Here is a 20,176-nt window from a genome sequence, read left to right as displayed (position 1 = left end):
GCCACAATGTTTCCATCACACCTGCTATGGCCATTATCCCAGCAAGAATGCCAAGGCTACCATGATAGCCACTATGATGTCAATGGCCACTATGCCAGCTACAATGTCCCCATGCCAGCCATAATGTACTTTATCCCAGCAGCAATGCCGCCTACAACAGTTATCCCAGCCACAATGCCCTCAATGCCCATATACAAACTACAATGCGCCCATGTCAGCCAAACTCTGTTTTAACCCATCATTACCACTATGAAAACCACATTGTTCCCATTACAAACAAAAATCACCTAATGCCTTATATGCCAGACACAATGACTTTAATGGCAATTTAAATTCCTCGATCAGAACCACATTGCCCTCATTGGTTTCTATGTCAGCCACAATGCCCCCATGTGAGTCACTATGCACTTCATACCAGTCACAATGTCCTGAATTCCTGCTTTGCGAGCCACAATGCTGGCATAACAACTACAAATACCCCAAGACAGCCATAATGCCTCTTGTACCAGCACTTTAATCTTCGCCAACAACCACGAGACACAAATTTCCATGCCAGCCAAAGTGACACCTGAAAGCCACAATGCCCCCATGACATCTGCGATGTCCCTTATCCCAGTCAAAATACCCATGTTAACCAGTGTTCTCTATGCCAGCCACATTGCCAACCGATTACAATGCCCATGACAGCCTCAAAAACCCCATGAGAATCATAATGCCACCAACAAATCACCAATAACCCATATCCAAGCCAAAATATCCCCATGACAGCTACAATGTCCGCAGTGTCTCTATTCCCACCCACAATGCCCTCAAAACCCATTATGCCAGCCACAATCCCCTCAATGCCCTAAGCCAACCACCATAAAACCATGACAACCAGAACGGCCTCAATACCCCTATGACAACTACAATGCCCCATGACAATGTTAGCATAACATTCCCAATATCCCTTATCTCCGCCAAAATGCCCCATGACACCCACAATGTCCCTTATCTCAGCCACTGTCTTTATTACAGCCACAGTGACCTCCATGCCAGCCACAGTGCTCTCCATTCCTTTTTTGCCAACCACAATGGGATTATGCCAGTTACAATGTCCTTCATGTCAGCCACAATCCACTCAATGCCCCCTTTCCAAAAAGAAAGCCTCCATATCCGCCACAATGTCGACATGACAACAGCTATATCCCTTTTCCCAGTCACAATTTCCCCATGCCAGCCAGAATGTACTTTATCCCAGGAACAATGCCGACAATGCCCCTTATACCAACCACAATGCCCCAATGAACAATACATTTTTCTTAGTGGTTATCACAAAAATTTGCTCCATGACAGCCACAATGCCGTGAATGACCCATATGCCTACTAAAATGTCCCTATGACATCCGCAAAGTTCCATGCAAGCTACAAAGCCAACAATGTGCTTTATCTATGTCGCAATGCCATGAATGGCCCTTATGCCAGCCCCAATGACAACCACAAACTTTTAAAGCCCATATGCCAACAATATTGCCTTCATGACTATCAACCACGTTCAGAACCATGTTCTCATGTCCACTTTTGCTAGACAGGATGCAATCCATGCCAGCCACAGTGACCTCACTTCCCCCTGTGCCAACCACATTGACTCAATGACAACCACATGCATTCAATGCCCCTATGACAGCCAAAAAGTTCTCACTTGCCTGACACAAAGTTCTCCATGCCAATCACAATGTACTCACTTCCCCTTTGCCCATCACAAAGCCCCCATGCCAGCCATGATGGCAAATGCCAGTCACAATTCTACCATGACACCGGCAGTGTGTCTACTTCCACTCACAATACCCTCAGAACGCATTATGCCAGCCACAATGCCATCAATGCCCCAAGCCAACCACAATACAACCATGACAATCACAATGGCCTCAATGCCCCTATGACAACTACAACGCCCCATGACAATGTTCCCATAATATTACCAATATCCTGATCTCCGCCAAAATGCCTTCATGACACCCACAATGTTTCTTATTTCAGTCACTGTCTTTATTACAGCCACAATGACCTACAGGCCAGCCACAGTGCTCTCTATTCCTTTTTTGCCAACCACAATGGGATTATGCCAGTTACAATGCCCTTCATGTCAGCCACAATGCACTCAATGCCCCCTTTACAAAAAGAAAGTCTCCATATCACCCACAATGCTGACATGACAACAGCTATATCCCTTTTTTCAGTCACTATTTCCCCATGCCAGTCACAATGTACTTTATTCCAGAAACAATGCTGCCAATGAAAGCCACATTTCCCACATAACAACCGCTATATGTCATCCAAATATCCCAATGCCAGCCACAATGGTTCCCATTCAAACAACAGTGCCCTTATAAGAGCCACTATGCCCCATGACATCCACAAGGTGCATTATCCTAGCCACAATATCTCCATTACAGTCACAAGACCAACTATTCCAGCCACATTACCCTTAATGCCCCCATAGCCATTCATTATACAAGCATGACAACTAAAATGCCCTTAATGCGTCTTATGAAAACCACAAGGCCATATGACAACCAAAATGTTCTCATGACAACTACAATGCCCACTTTCCCAAACACAATGCCCACTTCAATACCAAAAGGTCTCCAAAAATGTCACAATGCCCTCATGACAGCCACACGGTCTTTAATTCCAGTCACAATGTCCTCATAAAGGCCACAATGTCCCCTTGACATCCACAGTTCCCAAATGCATCATATACCAGAAACAATGCCAATCAATTACAATTCCTCGAGAACAACCACAATGCCCTCAATGCTCCCTATGCCAGCCACATATATCGACAGAGACATCAAGCGCTCCATCCAGTAGTGGAATCCCAGGCCACTGGGGGATTCCTCTCCTCCAGGGTGCTACAGTGGCACATTCTTCAGGAAGGGGTGTGATACCTACAAGGGGGCTTTGTGACACTACCTACAAGGGGGCTGTGTGACACTACCTACAAGGGGGCTGTGTGACACTACCTACAAGGGGGCTGTGTGATACTACATACAAGGGGGCTGTGTGACACTACCTACAAGGGTGCTGTGTGACAGTACCTACAAGGGGGCTGTGTGACACTACCTACAAGGGGGCTGTGTGATACTACCTACAAGGGGGCTGTGTGACACTACCTACAAAGGGGCTGTGTGACACTACATACAAGGGGGCTGTGTGACACTACCTACAAGGGGGCTGTGCGACACTACCTACAAGGGGGCTGTGCGGCACTACCTACAAGGGGGCTATGCGGCACTACCTACAAGGGGGCTGTGCGGCACTACCTACAAGGGGGCTGTGCGGCACTACCTACAAGGGGGCTGTGTGGAACCACCCATAAGGGTGCTGTGTGGCACTACCTACAAGGGGCTGTGTGGCACTACCTACAAGAGGCTGTGTGGCACTACCTACACGAGCAAGTAGAAAAAACAGTAAGGCAGCACTTCCAAAATGAATAGCAGCTTTATTCATCCGTGCAACATTTCAGTCCAGGAGGACCTTTCTCAAGCTTGAAACGTAGAATGGGTGAATAAAGCGGGTATTCATTTTGGAAGGGCTGCCTCGCTGTCTTTTCTTCTGGTCTACGCCAAGGGACCATGGATCACTACTACAATGGCAAGAAAAAAAGACAGTAAGGCAGCACTTCCAAAATTAATAGCATTTTAGTTTTTAGTGAGAGAGTAGTGGGCTGATGGTCATTTTACTGTGAGGGGGGCTGATGGTCATTTTACTGTGAGTAGGGGGCAGATGGTCATTTTACTGTGAGTGGGGGGCTGATAGTCATTTTATTTTGACGAGGGAGCTGATTTTTTTTTCAGGGGTGCCTCAAGTCCGAAAAGGTTGGAAAACTCTTTACTAGGCTACAGGATCACGCCGGCCTACGCAAGGATCCCGTAGTCGGTGTTGTGGAACAGCTCAGTTCGTTGTGGGAACCGGCCTAGGAGAGTACAATTTTTTTGTTTGGTGGCACTGCCTTCAAGGGAAGGTGGGGGTCTATATGGCACTGTTTACATGGGGGAGGTGGGGGCTGTATGACACTGTCTACAAGGAAGAGGTGGGGGATTATGGCAAGGTCTATAGGGAGGCTGTATGGCACAATCTACAGGGGGCACTATCTACAAGGGAGGACTATGTGTGCAGCCAGGGAAGGGGGAATTATACTGTGTGGAGGTCACTAAGCAGACATTGTACAGTGTAGGGGCAGTACAGGGGGCAATATACTGTGTATGGCACTTAGGGGGCACAATACTGTGTGGGCACAATTAGAGAACAAGATACTGTGTTCTTGATGGGTTTATAATTTATTATATTATCAAAAATTATTATTATACTGAATAATGGCACTAAAGAGTCATTATACTGTGTGGGGGCACTATAAAGGTCATTATACTATGGGGGGCATTTATTTATGATGGGGTGGGGCGCCAAAAGATAATTTTGTACAGGGCGCCATCTATCCTAAGGAAGGCCCTGCTAACAATAATGCCCTCAATGACTCTTATGCCAGTCAAAGTATCCCCATGAAAACCACAGTGACCCCAATGCTAGCAAAAATGCCCTCCATACTAGCCACAATGCCACTATGGGAGCTATAGTGCCCCATGCTAGTTACTTTGTCCTCATGACAGCCACTATTCCCCTACAACACAATGCCACAATGCGATTATGACAACTACAATGCCCCCACTGTTAATTTTACTAGCCACTATGCCCATATAAACACCTCCATGCTCTCCATGCCAGCCATACGGATTCTAATCTCAGCCACCTTGCCACTGTGAAAATCAAAATGTCACCATGACAATCACAATTCCCAAATGCCTAATATGCTAGTCAAAATGCCCTCAATACCAATTCCTCGATGATAACCACAATGCCCATAATGTCCACCATCCCAGCCACAATGCCTCCCATGGCAGCAGCAATGCCCATGTGAAAGTCACAGTACTCCCTTTAGAGCCACTATGCCCCCATGACCCCCACATTGTCCCTTATACCAGACATAAAACCCTCCAGCCACAATGGCCTCAATTCCCCTTTTGCCAACGACAATGCAAAAATGATAGCCACAATACCCTCCATGCAAGTCACGATGCCAATCATGGCCCTATGCAATTTAGAATAAAACTATACTAACCAGAATGCCCCTAATGCAAGCCACAATGCCATAATGGCAACCACTATATGCCTTATCCCAAATCGGAATACCCCAATGCTAGCCACAATGGTACCAATTCAAATAACAATGTCCAAATGCCAGCCACAATGCCCCCATAAGACCCACTATGCCAAAGTGACACACACAATGTGCCTTATCCCAGGCACAGTAGCTCCATTACAGCTACGATGCCCTCCATGCCAGCCAATATGCTCTCAATTCTGCATTTGCCTATACAAATTCCCCATGACAGCCATGATGCCCTATAAGCCAGCCACAATGCCCTTCATAGCCGTAAAATTACCTTGAATGCCTCCTATGTCTACACCATAGCATCCATGAAAACTACAATCCCTCACATGGCAGTAGCAAAAGACAAACCGCAATACAACCATGACAGCCACAATCCCCCTTGATGGCCCAATTGCCCCCTTGACAACTACAATGCCTCATTGCCCACTGTAGCAGCCACAATGCCAACTTATTCCACAATTCATCCACGACAGTTATAATTCCCCCACGATAGCCACAATGTCTAATCCCAGCCACAATGTCCTCATGAAAGAGACAATATCCCCATGATATAGTCACAATTCCTGAATGCCTAATATGCCAGCCAAAATGCCCTCAATGCCAATTATAAATTCCTCGAGAATAACCCCAATGTCCTCATTTCTCTCTATGCCAGTCACTATGCCCTTCATGCCAGCCACAAGGCGCACATGACAGCAAAACCTTCCTGATGGGAAAGGGGAGATGGTGATGAATGTGCATGTTGGAATGTAAATGCAGTGCACCCATGTGTAGAACACAAAGGCATTTACAATGCCCTTAAATATCTATAGCCAAAATATGTACTACTAGACATATATCCTTATATACCAGGAAGGTATTACCACACCTCTGAAAGTCCAGAGCTATAAACTAGCCTGATAATTATCAGTAATTAATAATAATATTAATTACCCGTCCTCTGATTCCTCTATTGCCGCTGACTGGAGGATTCCAGATCTTGCTTCTCTTCACTTTCAAATAGACACCTAGGAAAAAGAAAGAAAGAGGTGTGATAATACGTTCCTAGTATATGCTATAGATGTATTGGATCAGTAAAGAGATGTTAGTGTGCCTAGTTTCTGATAAAACAAAAATAAATTGATAAAAGGGCCATCAAACCCTTTCTGGGATACATTCTGAGGAGTCTAACTAAACTAGAGATCCCACCTCAAGTCTTACAATGCAAGAGGATGCACAGACCACCCCATCCCGACTAGAAGCCTCAAGAAGCCACAAGTAGCATGTATTTGGCTCTGAGCAAAAGCTCTAAATGAGTCCCCATGCACATGACCGCAGTTTCTATCCGTAATTACAAATCCATAATTACGGATCAAATCTATAATTATGTGAAGTCCTGCCTAAATAAACGTTTAAAATGTCTTTATTAATTAGTATTTAAAATAGGGCACTCATGCCAATTTATACTGTGAATAGGCGTTTGGCAAAACAGAGACACAGTTCCCTGATCAGGTGTAAAAATAAGATGATGATTGGTACACCTTAGTGTCGATACAACACCCAACACCCGACAGGAGTAGTGATACACACCACTCGTCCGTTTGACGCAAAGTAGCTCTGTCCAATATGAATGTTCGACAGGCACCGATGCTGGGTGCACCAATTGAAACATGAACAGAGAACTTAGCAAAAATAAATGTGGTCTGTTTGCCACAAGTTAGCAATTTTGAGCAATCTCCCAACGCGTTTCTGAAACCCTCTGAACCAGAGGGGAACGTCCTCAGGGGTATTTGTAAATTGCGTATATTAGTTTGAGCAGCTACCATACAGCACATATTATGTTGCTGAATTCCACCCCATCCCGACTAGAAGCCTCAAGAAGCCACAAGTAGCATGTATTTGGCTCTGAGCAAAAGCTCTAAATGAGTCCCCATGCACATGACCGCAGTTTCTATCCGAATTACAAATACATAATTACGGATAAACTGGTGACCCACTAATTTCTATTGGCCACAGACACCTTTCCGTATATTTACGGATGTGTGTCCAGGCCGTAGAACTAAAAAGCATAATATAAAACATGTCCTATTCCTGTCTGCAATTGCGGCATGTACTCTGTAAATAGGGATGCACTACTGACCATATTTGCTGACAGAGTGGCAGAAAAGCGTTTGACTACAGATCCGTATCCTCTAACAGCTCATCACACCCCCGCAATGCAATCGCGGGGCGGCGATGGTTGCTATGGCAGCCTGGGGGCCTAATGAGGTCCCCCAGGTCTGCCATCTTTGTGCTCCTATTAAGCACTTAATAGAAGCCTGTCAGAAAGACGATATACTGCAATACATTAGTATTTCAGTATATATTGCAAGCGATCCAGTATAGTATATAGTGGATAGCTAGTTGAAGTCCCCTAGGGGGACTAATAAAAAAAGTAAAAATCAGTCAAATAAAGTATTTGTTTTATGTAAAAAAATATATATATATTATAAGTTCAAAATAAAAACCTTTTCGCATTTCCCCGATAAAGCATTGCAAAAAAATGTAATAAATAAACATAATTGGTATTGCCGCATCCGTAAAGGTGTGAACTATTACAATATATTCTTATTTAAACCGCACGGTGTACGCCGTAAAAAAACAAAAACTGTAGACGCCAGAATTGCTATTTTTTTAGTCACCTCATCTCCCACAAAAAATAGAATAAAAAAAATGATCAAAATTGTAGCAGTAAAAACTACAGCTTATCCTGCAAACAATAGGCCCTCATACCACTTAATCGACGGAAAAATAAAAAAGTTATGGCTCTCAGAATTTGGCGACACCAAAAACTTTTTATTTTTTTACACTTCGTTTTTTCCTTGTAAAAGTAGAAAAACATAGAAAAAACTACCGTATTTTTCAGACTATAAGACTAACCTGACTATAAGACGCACCCAGGTTTTAGACAACAGAAAATAGTTAAAAAGTTTATATTTTACTTTTTTTACAATGAAAAAACTATTGGTTAAAAAAAATAATTTGTTCAGTTTCACCACATTCTGACAACCATAAGGCCTCATTTACACGAGCGTGTGCGTTTTGCGCGCGCAAAAAACGCTGCGTTTTGCGCGCGCAAAAGGCACTTGGCAGGTCCGTGTGTCATCCGTGTATGATGCGCGGCTGCGTGATTTTCGCGCAGCCGCCATCATAGAGATGAGGCTAGTCGACGCCCGTCACTGTCCAAGGTGCTGAAAGAGCTAACTGATCGGCAGTAACTCTTTCAGCACCCTCGACAGTGAATGCCGAACACAATATACACCAACCTGTGAATAAAAAAAGACTTTCATACTTACCAAGAACTTCCTGCTTCCCCCAGTCCGGGCTCCCGGCCGTTGCCTTGGTGACGCGTCCCTCTCTTGTCATCCGGCCCCACCTCCCAGGATGACGCCGCAGTCCATGAGACCGCTGCAGCCTGTGATTGGCTGCAGCCTGTGCTTGGCCTGTGATTGGCTGCAGCTGTCACTTGGACTTTACTGCCATCCCGGGAGGTCGGACCGGAGTTATCGGTAAGTCAGAACGTCTTTTTTTTTTTACAGGTTCATGGATTTTCGGAGCGGAAGTCACTGTCCATGGTGCTGAACCAGTTTAACGCTTTCAGCACCGTGGACAGTGACTGTCTCCTGACGTCGCGTACCCGAACATTTTTTACCGGTTTCGGTCAAAACGAGTTTGGCCGAACCCGGTAAAGTTCGGTGCGCTCATCTCGAATTTGACACTCCGTTTGGATGTTTGTAAACAGAAAAGCACGTGGTGCTTTTCTGTTTACATTCAGGAGTTTGACAGCTCTTGCGCGAATCACGCAGTTCGCACGGAAGTGCTTCCGTGCGGCATGCGTGGTTTTCACGCACCCATTGACTTCAATGGGTGCGTGAGTGCGCGAAAAACGCACGATTATAGAACATGTCGTGAGTTTTTTTCTGCGCACACGCGCTGAGCGCAATTCACGCATCGTCTAAACTGCCCCATTGACTAATATAGGTGCGTACGACATGCGTGCAAAGCACGCGCGTCGCACGCGCGTATATTACGTTCGTGTAAATGAGGCCTAACTTATATTTTTCCATTGTTTGAGCGGTGTGAGGGCTTATTTTTTGCGGGACGAGCTGAAGGTTTTTTTAGCACCATTTTTTTCGTACATACGATTTTTCTATCACTTTTTATTTCATTCTTTTTAGCACAATGGTGACCATGGTTAACTTTTAAAAAATGTTTACACCTTTTTTTTACACATTTTATTAGTTCACCTAGGGGACTTGAACCAGTAATCATTAGAGCGCTGGTACAATACACTGCAATACATGGATAAGTTACGGAAACAGCGTAACTCGCTGGGATACCCGGTTTCCATAACTCCCATAGTAGGGAATGGCAGTTACAGAAGCATCGTAGCATGCTATGCTGTTTCCGTAACTATTATTCAGTTCTATGAGAGTTACGGAAACTCCGTAGCTCAGCGAGTTACGCTGTTCGCGTAACTCGACGATGTAAACAAGAAGTGACCGGAAGACAGCGAAGCCGGGTAAGATAGAACAGGGCCCCGTTCTAGAGATAGACCTCTGGGACCCGCATCTATTTAAAATTTATAACATGTCATAAATGTCCTTCATGGAAAAACCACTGCGTGGTGTCATCTGTAGGGGCTCTGCGCGACACTATCGTCTGCAGGGGCTCTGCGCGTCACCATCGTCTGCAGGGAGGGGCTCTGCGCATCACTATCGTCTGCAGGGAGGGGCTCTGCGCGTCACCATCGTCTGCAGGGAGGTGCTCTGCACGCACCATCGTCTGCAGGGAGGGGCTCTGCGCGCACCATCGTCTGCAGGGAGGGGCTCTGCGCGGCACCATCGTCTGCAGGGAGGGGCTCTGCGCGGCACCATCGTCTGCAGGGAGGGGCTCTGCGCGGCACCATCGTCTGCAGGGAGGGGCTCTGCGTGGCACCATCGTCTGCAGGGAGGAGCTCTGCGCGGCACCATCGTCTGCAGGGAGGGGCTCTGCGCGGCAACATCATCTGCAGGGAGGGGCTCTGCGCGGCACCATCGTCTGCAGGGAGGGGCTCTGCGCGGCACCATCGTCTGCAGGGAGGGGCTCTGCGCGGCACCATCGTCTGCAGGGAGGGGCTCTGCGCGGCACCATCGCCTGCAGGGAGGGGCTCTGCGCGGCACCATCGTCTGCAGGGGCTCTGCGCGGCACCATCGTCTGCAGGGGCTCTGCGCGGCACCATCGTCTGCAGGGGCTCTGCGCGGCACCATCGTCTGCAGGGGCTCTGCGCGGCACCATCGTCTGCAGGGGCTCTGCGCGGCACCATCGTCTGCAGGGGCTCTGCGCGACACTATCATCTGCAGGGGCTCTGCGCGGCACTATCATCTGCAGGGGCTCTGCGCGGCACTATCATCTGCAGGGACTCTTGGCGGCACTATCATCTGCAGGGGCTCTGCGCGGCACTATCATCTGCAGGGGCTCTGCGCGGCACTATCATCTGCAGGGGCTCTGCGCGGCACTATCATCTGCAGGGGCTCTGCGCGGAAATATCATCTGCAGGGGCTCTGCGTGGCACTATCATCTGCAGGGGCTCTGCGCGGCACTATCATCTGCAGGGGCTCTTCGCGGCACTATCATCTGCAGGGGCTCTGCGCGGCACTATCATCTGCAGGGGCTCTGCGCTGCACTATCATCTGCAGGGGCTCTGCGCGGCACTATCATCTGCAGGGGCTCTGTGCGGCACTATCATCTGCAGGGGCTCTTTACAAAGAGCAGTGTTTGGTACATCTACGGGGGTCTGTGAAGCATCATCTACAAGAGCTCTGTGTGGCATCTGCAGGGGCTCTGTGTGGCATGTGCAGGGGCTCTGCGTGGTATCTGCAGGGGCTCTGCGTGGCATCTGCAACGGCTCTGCGTGGCATCTGCAGGGGCTCTGCGTGGCATCTGCAACGGCTCTGCGTGGCATCTGCAGGGGCTCTGCGTGGCATCTGCAACGGCTCTGCGTGGCATCTGCAGGGGCTCTGCATGGCACTATCTACAGGGGCTCTGCGTGGCACTATCTACAGGGGCTCTGCGTGGCACTATCTACAGATGGTCTGCGTGGCACTATCTACAGGTGGTCTGCATGGCACTATCTACAGGTGGTCTGCGTGGCACTATCTACAGGTGGTCTGTGTGGCACTATCTACAGGTGGTCTGCGTGGCACTATCTACAAGTGGTCTGCGTGGCACTATCTACTGGTGGTCTGCGTGGCACTATCTACAGGTGGTCTGCGTGGCACTATCTACATGTGGTATGCGTGGCACTATCTACATGTGGTATGCGTGGCACTATCTACAGGTGGTCTGTGTGGCACTATCTAATGGTGGTCTGTGTGGCACTATCTAATGGTGGTCTGCGTGGCACTATCTACAGAGGGCATTGTGGTATCTGCAGAGAGCACTGTGGCACTATCTACAGGGGGCACTGTGACATTATCTACAAAGAGCAGTGTTTGGTACAATTTACAGGGGGAAGTGTGTGGCATTATCTACTGGGGGCAGTGTGGAGCACCATCTACAAGGGGTACTGAGTGTGTCACTACCTACGCTGGTTATTACGCTACCAGTAGTGGTCAGCACAGTTTGCCTAGCCCTAGTGATAAAGTGAGACATCACCTGCCTGTAAAAAAACGGATAACCAGAGACATACCGGCCACCATAGTAGTGGTCAGCCAAACTAGTGCAGACATTTTGTTCACACACCCACCAAAGACACCACACACTAAACGTCCCTGGAAAAAAATAATCAAATGATGGCAACTGTGTACCTGTCATATTTGCGGTCAGTTATATATAAACATCGTCTCCTACACAGACCTCGTGTCTCTCGCTGTCTATTATCCTCTCAACTGACATCTACATTTCTATGGAGATGGCTGGTGCAGTGGAAATCTGAGGAAGGTATTATTCAAACCGTCCAATCAGATGCTGCTAACTGGTTTGTACCACTGAGTAAACTACAAGAGTGGGCTCAGATCAAACAAATTGTGACATTACAGATTTGTGGCCGGATTTGGTTTCTTGGAAACTGCTGCACTTTTTGAGTCTTTATTTCTGTGGTGTTTTTCCCTATTGACTTTAGGAAAAGTTATAACTGAGGTAAACCAAGAATTTACTACCACATGTGCTCTTGCTATATGTAGTATTACGCCTGCAATATCCGGTCTCTGTACAAACAGCGGCTCTTATGTTTCGCATGACTCCATGATCTTATGTGTGAAATCCCAGGATAAACATATTTGCTCAGTTGCATTTTTCTATGCAGTTTATAAGGTAAGCAAGTTAATTGTAAAAATGAAGATTTGCCCTATATCCACATTTTAGTGTTATGTTAGTGTCATCATATTGGATGGGTGATAAAAACGTATAGGAATTATCGGGGCACTCACCGGACTAGCAAAACAGTTACTTTATTCAAAAGATCTCAATCAGGATGTGGAATTAGCCTACGGCCGTTTCACGTGCATACACGCTTTCTCAAGGCCCTGGCGTAACTTCCTTTACCTGCTTTTTTATTCACAAATCAGTATAGACTGTTATGTAACGTTACGCTCAATTTTTACGTTTAAGACAAAATTAATAGCAGTGATATAACATTTTATGAACAGGCAGATGAGATGAGTAAAAGACTGGAATTAAGAGGATATCCGTTAGAATTGGTAAGGGAAGCTTTGAACAGAGCAAGTAATAATAAACAGACATCGCTATTACAACATAATAAAAAGAGGAAAAAAATTATTGTTGAAAAGGACAAGAGGTTAATTCTATCCTTTGGCCATAGTCCAATGAGTGATGTGATCTGAACGAGCATTAGAAAGAATTGGCATCTAGTTGAGAATGACCCACTACTTATGGAGGTCGCAGTTAGAAAACCAATAATATATTTTTGCAGATGTAGGAATTTAAAGGATATACTGGTCAGGGGCCGTTTTTACCAAAGAGAAAAGGGAAATGTGAACTGGCTATCAGCCAGAGGACCGAAGAGGAATCATAAATGTGGACAATGCAATTATTGCAATTCCATTATACGCACTAGGAACCTTAATTTAGGGGGCTGTGCGTTTGAAATCAATGAGCTGATAACATGTAGAACCCAATATTTGTATATGCAGTGATCTGTAATTGTGGGAGATTTTATATAGGAAAAACTATACAACCCATGTATATAAGGTTCCGTGAACATGCAAGATCATTAATTACAGGTGAGGGATGCCCTAGGTTGATACAACATATGCAAGAAAAACATGAAAATAACGCACGATGTATGCGATTTGTGGGCATAGTTCACATTAAGCCGTTATTGTCTGGAGGAGACAGACACAAAACTCTGTTGCAAAAAGAGGCAGAAATAATCTCACAGACAGGGGCGCTAGGACCTCTCGGTCTTAATGACCGAAACGACCTAAGCTCCTTTATAACGTAAACCTTGTTGTTTTTAAATAATGTAATTAATAAATTGTTATTCTAACTTGATATAATTATGGTGCATCACTCACAAATGTATATTGTGCATTTATTTCCCTGTCTTTTTGTATTATTATTCTGTTACGTAACAGTCTATACTAATTTGTGAATAAAAAGGCAGGTAAAGGAAGGGACGCCAGGGTCCTGAGAAAGCGTGTACGCACGTGAAACGGCCGTAGGCTAATTCCACATCCTGACTGAGATGTTTTGAATAAAGTAACTGTGTTGCAAGTCCGGTGAGTGCCTCGATAATTCCTATACGTTTATATCAAGTTGGTTTGTGCTGTACTTTTCGATGAGCACCTCCGGGGCAACTTATCTGCTAAAATCCATTAAGAAAAATAAGCCATTCGATATACTCCAATTCCAATTGTCACTGGTTCAACAGTGCCAGCCTTTTCTTTCTTCCTACTAATATTGGATGGGTGAGATAATGTGACTGATAGAAAATAAGTGGCGGTTTCCCTATTTATGGAGGTATCACACATTGGCCTCTCACATTATTGATGAATTACTGCGAGGCCTCCCCTCCTGAATGGTAGATGTATGTAACTTATAGGGTAAGTGCACACAAGGGGGATACAATGCGTATAAGCACACAGCGTATCCGTCATGAGAGCTGCAGAGAATTCCGCCAGGAAAAACGCACCAAATTGCGGTGCAGTTTTTCGGCCGGAATCTCCGCTGCGGAAATACTGGTAGAAAAAAAAAGTTAATACTTATCCCATTCTCCGTTGTCATAGCGACGTGTCCCTCCAGCGTCGGACTGGAATATCTTGGGCCCACCAAAGAAAAATCTCCTGAGGGCGCACTCTCCATCCACACAGAAAATTAGCACGTCCACTTTCATTTGTATCATAATCTTTGTTATCATTGCACATACAGAACATATGATCAATAAGATCTAATAGGTAATTTATTAATCACTTCATAAGAAATAGACCTATTGTTTAAATAAAGTTTTTAATTAAACATATTGATTAAGAATTATCCATTTTCAAAAATAATCTTAAAATGTTGCAGTTTTCTCTCTGGCCACTGAACCTCATAATAGATTGACACCATGTTCTGTAGAGATCACTTCTCAACTTTCAAATCATTATGATCACAGGCAAGGCCAAACTAGAACTAAAAAGCTGCCCTTGTATACCAACCCCACCAGTCCACATACAATAAGGCCCCCGTCACCAGCATAATGCAGAAAAATAGCTGCGACTATTGCTTTACTTTGGTCACACGCCTCGCCACTCACTTCAATATGCAAATGATATCAACAAAAGAAGGAAAATAAAAGTAAACATAGAAATACCTAGTCACATGGTCAGGGAAAGGCGTATGCTGCCACTAAACAACCACATACATTTAAAGCCCCTATGACAGCCAAAAAGCTCTCAATTGCCTCACACAAAGCCCTCCATGCCAGTCATAATGGGGGCTTTGCCAATCACAAAACCTTCATGCCAGCATGATGGCACATGCTAGCCACAATGACACTATGAAATCAACAATGTTCCCCTCATGCCGATTTTACCAGCAACAATGCCCAAATAAATACCTCAATGCTCTCTATGCCAGCAACAATGCATCCATGAGAGTCAAACTGCCCTCATGACAGCCACAGTTTCTAATCTCAACCACATTGCCACCATAAAAGCCAAAATGTCCCCATAACAACCATCATTAATAAATGCCTAATATGCTAGTCCCAATGCCCTAGAAACCAATTACAATTCCTCAATGATAACCACAATGTCCACAATCCCAGCCAGAATGCCTCCTATGGGAGCAGCAATGCCCACGTGCCAGCCACAATATCTCCATTATAGCCACAAATAACCCTCATGACTGCAACAATACCATCTATAATGATTTTGCCAGTCATAACACCCTATCAAAGCCACAATGTCTTCCATGCCAGTCACACTTCTCTCAATGCCCCTATGCCAATCAAACTCCCCCTTTATCCATTAGCAATACAACCACAATGCCTCTTTGGACAACCATAATGGCCCATGACAGCTAAAATGCCCTCATGACAACTACAATGCCTTGATTGACCACTTTACCAGTCACAATGCCAGCAAAAAACCCACGACTCCAAAAAAGTCACAATGCCCTCAAGACAGCCGCCCTGTCTCTAAACCCAGTCATGATTTTTCCATGAAAGCCACAATGTCCACTGACCACCATAATCCTGGAATGTGTCATATACCGAGAACAATGCCCTATATGCCAATAACAATTCCCCCGAGCACAACCATAATACACTAGATGCTCCCTATAATAGCCACAATGTCCACATGAAAGACACAATGTCCTTCATAGCCGTCAAATTACCCTGAATGCCTCCTATGTCTACCCCAAAGCCTACATGAGAACCACAATCCCTCACATAGCAGCAGAAGAAGGCCAACCTCAATACAACCATGCCAACCACTATTTCCCTTGATGGCCTAATTGCCCCCTGACAACTACAATGCTTCATTGCACACTGTAGTAGCCACAATGCCCACAATTCCTCCATGACAGTCATAATGCCCCCATAACAGCCACACATTGCCTCATATGCCACCAAAAATGCCCTCAATGCCAATTATAAATTCCTCGAGGATATCCCCAATGCCCTAATTTCTCTCTATGCCGGCCACAATGCCATCCATGTCAGCCACAATGCGCACATGACAGCAAAACATTCCTAATGGGAAAGGGCAGATGGTGATGAATGTGTATGCTGGAATGTAAATGCCGTGTACCCATGTGTAGAACACAAAGGCATTTACAATGCCCTTAAATATCTATAGTCAATATATGTACTACTAGACATATATCCTTATATACCAGGAAGGTACTACCACACCTCTGAAAGTCCAGAGCTAGAATCTAGCCTGATAATTATCAGTAATTAATAATAATATTAATTACCAGTCCTCTGATTCCTCTATTGCCGCTGACTGGAAGATACCATATCTTCATTCTCTTCACTTTCAAAAAGATGCCTGGAAAAAAAAAAAAAGAAAAAGAGGTATGATAATACGTTCCTGGTATAGGCTATAAATGTATTGGATCAGTAAAGAGATCTTAGTGTGTCTAGTTTCTAATGAAACCCAAAAATATGTTAAGATGCAATTAAACCATTTCTGGGATTCATTATAGAAATCCCACCTCAAGCCTTCCTATCCAAGATTATGCACCGATCATGCCATCCTGATTAGAAGCCATAAGTAGGATATAAAGGTCTCTTATCACAACTCCTAAATTAATCACCAATCACACCAAAGATCAGATGCCAAGAAGAAATAGCACTCTCCTCCACATCTGTATAAAACAGAAAACCATTCTACAATCTATTCAGTGGACCATTTACAACTCATATATGACATGGGCCTAAAATGTGACCTAGAGAGGACACAGTATAGCTAATCATCCATCATGAAGAATATCACACATTCAATAAAGACGTCACATGCGCCAAGTTAAGACACAAAGTTATATCACTAGTAACGAAAATTGCTAGACACTGACTTTCAACTTATAGCCAAATAACTAGAGAGGCAAAGAAAAGTAGACACATCAACTATACTGTGCCATTCATAGCAAAAAAACATTGCCCACACAAACCCTAAATTAAAATGTCATGACAGCCACAATTTTCCAATGACAGCTGCATTGTCCCACCACATCTAAATGGCTCCAATGACAGCCACAAAGTCCTCAGTGTCAGCCACAGTTCCCCCACATGACAACCACAGTCTTTAATGTCTCCTATGCAAATCACAATACGTTCAATACCTGCTAAGCCAACCAAAATTCCCACATGACAACTGTAGTGCCCTCCATGCCAGCCACAATACCTAAAAATAAAACCACAATGCTTTTAAGGCCAGCCACAGTGCCCTCACAACACCCGCAATGTACCTTATTCCATCTACAATGCCATCATGCAAGCCACAAGGTTCTTATAATAGCCACATTATGCCCCATGTTATTTACATGGTTTCCTAAGTTACTAAAACCACATGATAGCCACATTGATCCCATGACACACGCAATCTACGTTATCTAGCCAAAATGCCATAATGGCAGCCACCAATGCTGTCAGTGGCCACTATGCCAGCCACAAAGCCCCCATGCAAGCCACGGTGTACTTTATCCCAGCAGCAATGCCGGTGATACTCCTTACCCAAGCTACAATGACCACCGAAATGTCCTTTATGCAACACACAATGCCCTCAGTATCTTTATGCAAACTACAATTACCCACATAAAAGCCACAAAGCTCCCATGTAAGCCACAATGCGCCCATGACAATGAAATTGCCCTCAATGCACCAAGGCATTTACAATGCCCAATGCTAGCAATAATGCTCCTGTAAGAGTGACTATGCCCTCATGAAACCCACAATGTCATTTATAAGGGGCACAATGCCACCATGGCAGATGAAATGCCCTCCATGACAGCCACAAAGCCGCCAGAAAATAAACAATCATGCGACCACAATATACTTTATCCATGCAACAATGCCGTCAATGCCCCTTATGCCAGCCCTAACGCCAAAATGGAAATCACAAAATGTCAATGCCACTATGCCTTTATTAAAGCCACAATTAACTCACTTTCCCCTTTGCTAACCAAGACATGACAGACAAAAATCCCCCGTGCCAGCCATAATGACACCTGCAAGCCACAATATCCTCATGACACTCGCTAAGTCCCTTATCCCAGTCATAATGTCCTCAATGTTAGCCAAAACTTCCTCCATGCCAGCCACAATGCCAACCAACCACAAAGCCCCCATTACAGCCACAATAGCACGTGACAGCCATAATGCTTCTATGAAATCACCAATATCCCATATGGCAGCTAAAATGTCCCCATGACAGCTACAAAGTCCAGTGTCCCTTATTCCTTTCACAATGCTCCTAATCCAAACCACATTGCTCTCAATACCGCCTAAGCCAACTGCAATACTATCATAACAGCCACAATGGCTTTAATGGCCCTATGACAACTACAATGCTCCATGACAGTCAGAAAAGTCATCACGCAATTATTTTAGCCAAATGCCGCCATAACAACCAAAATGCCGTCAATTGCCATTATGCCAGCAACCACGATGCCACTATGCGAGCCACAATGTACTTTAGCGCAGCCACAGTACTGCCAATGCCTCAATGCCAGACCCAATGCTCCCATGATCGCTAAATTGTCCTCCATGCCAGCCACAGTGCTCTAAATGCCAGCTAAATTGCCCCCATGAAATCAAGAATGTCCCTTCTCCCAGTCAAAATGCAGCCATGACATCTGCAATGTCCATAATGTCCCTTATCCCAGCCACTATGCTCCATGATAATCTAATGCTCTCAATGCCAGCCATATTGCCCTCAATGCTCACTAAGCCAACATCAATAGAACCATGACAACTAAAATGCCCTCATTGTCCACTTTAAAAGACACAATGCTTACCTAAAATCCACAATGCTTCCATGACACTGTCACAATGCCCCCATGACAGCCACTATCCCCAAATTACTCATATGCGTACCACAATGCCCTCAGTGCCAATTACAAATTTATCGAGCAACCAGAAAGCCCTCAATTATATCTATGCCAGCATCAATGCCCCCAGAAAGGCCACATTGCACTCCATATCACCCACAATGGCCTGAATGCCTTTTTTGCATATCTCAATGCCCCCACGACAACTCAAAGTCCCTAGGTCAACCACAATTCCTACTATGGCAGCAGCAATGCCCATGTGCCAGCCACAATGCTCCTATAAGAGCCATTATGCCCACATGACCACCACACGGCCACTGAGCCCATCCACAATATCTCCATTACAGCCACAATGCTCTCAACTCCCCCTTTGCCAACAAAAATGCAGAAATTACGCAATGCCCTCCATCACAGTCACAATGCCATTACTGGCCCTATTCCATCTAGATTGCCCCTATTCTATGCACAATGCCCCTAATACAAGCCACAACGCTCACATGACACCCGCAATATGGCTTATCCAAATATCCCAATGCCAGCCACAATGGCTCCCATTCAAGCAACAATGCCCTCATAACATCTCTTAGGACTGCCAAAAAGCCCCCATGACAGCTACAATGTCCACAATCTCTTTTATCCCAGACACAATGCCCCATGACGACTATAATGCCCACAAAAGGACTCTTACAACAGTCACAAAACCTCCATGACAACCACAATGACCGCAAGGATAGCAACAATGCCCTATATGCCAGGCACAATGCCCTCAATGTCTCATATACAAACCAATTACAATTCCCCATGGCACTCACAATGCCTTCATGACAGTCACATGCCATGCCAGGTCAGGTACTTTGTCCTCATGACAGTCATATTTCTCTCAAGGCCCCCTATGCCAGCCACAATGCGCCCTTAGCAATTAGCAATGCAACCATGACAACCACAATGCCTCTTATGACAACCACA

The 20,176-nt window shown here is 45.3% G+C and overlaps 1 long non-coding RNA gene across 2 annotated transcripts in view; it reads right to left on the bottom strand.

The window, feature by feature from the left end:
• LOC142664551 (uncharacterized) overlaps window positions 1-20,176 on the bottom strand; it is a 186,220-nt gene that overhangs the window by 118,184 nt on the left and 47,860 nt on the right. For both annotated transcript variants that reach the window (XR_012851314.1, XR_012851313.1), the window contains exons 6-7: window positions 16,637-16,710; window positions 6,146-6,219 (exon numbers count right to left, since the gene is read on the bottom strand). This is a non-coding gene — a long non-coding RNA (uncharacterized LOC142664551). The remainder of the gene's footprint in view (window positions 1-6,145; window positions 6,220-16,636; window positions 16,711-20,176) is intronic.

This window comes from Rhinoderma darwinii, chromosome 12 (assembly GCF_050947455.1).
Source record: "Rhinoderma darwinii isolate aRhiDar2 chromosome 12, aRhiDar2.hap1, whole genome shotgun sequence".
Taxonomy (NCBI): Eukaryota; Metazoa; Chordata; class Amphibia; order Anura; family Rhinodermatidae; genus Rhinoderma; species Rhinoderma darwinii.
The sequence above is the reverse complement of the archived record's forward strand: the minus strand, read 5'-3'. Positions and strand labels throughout refer to the sequence as shown.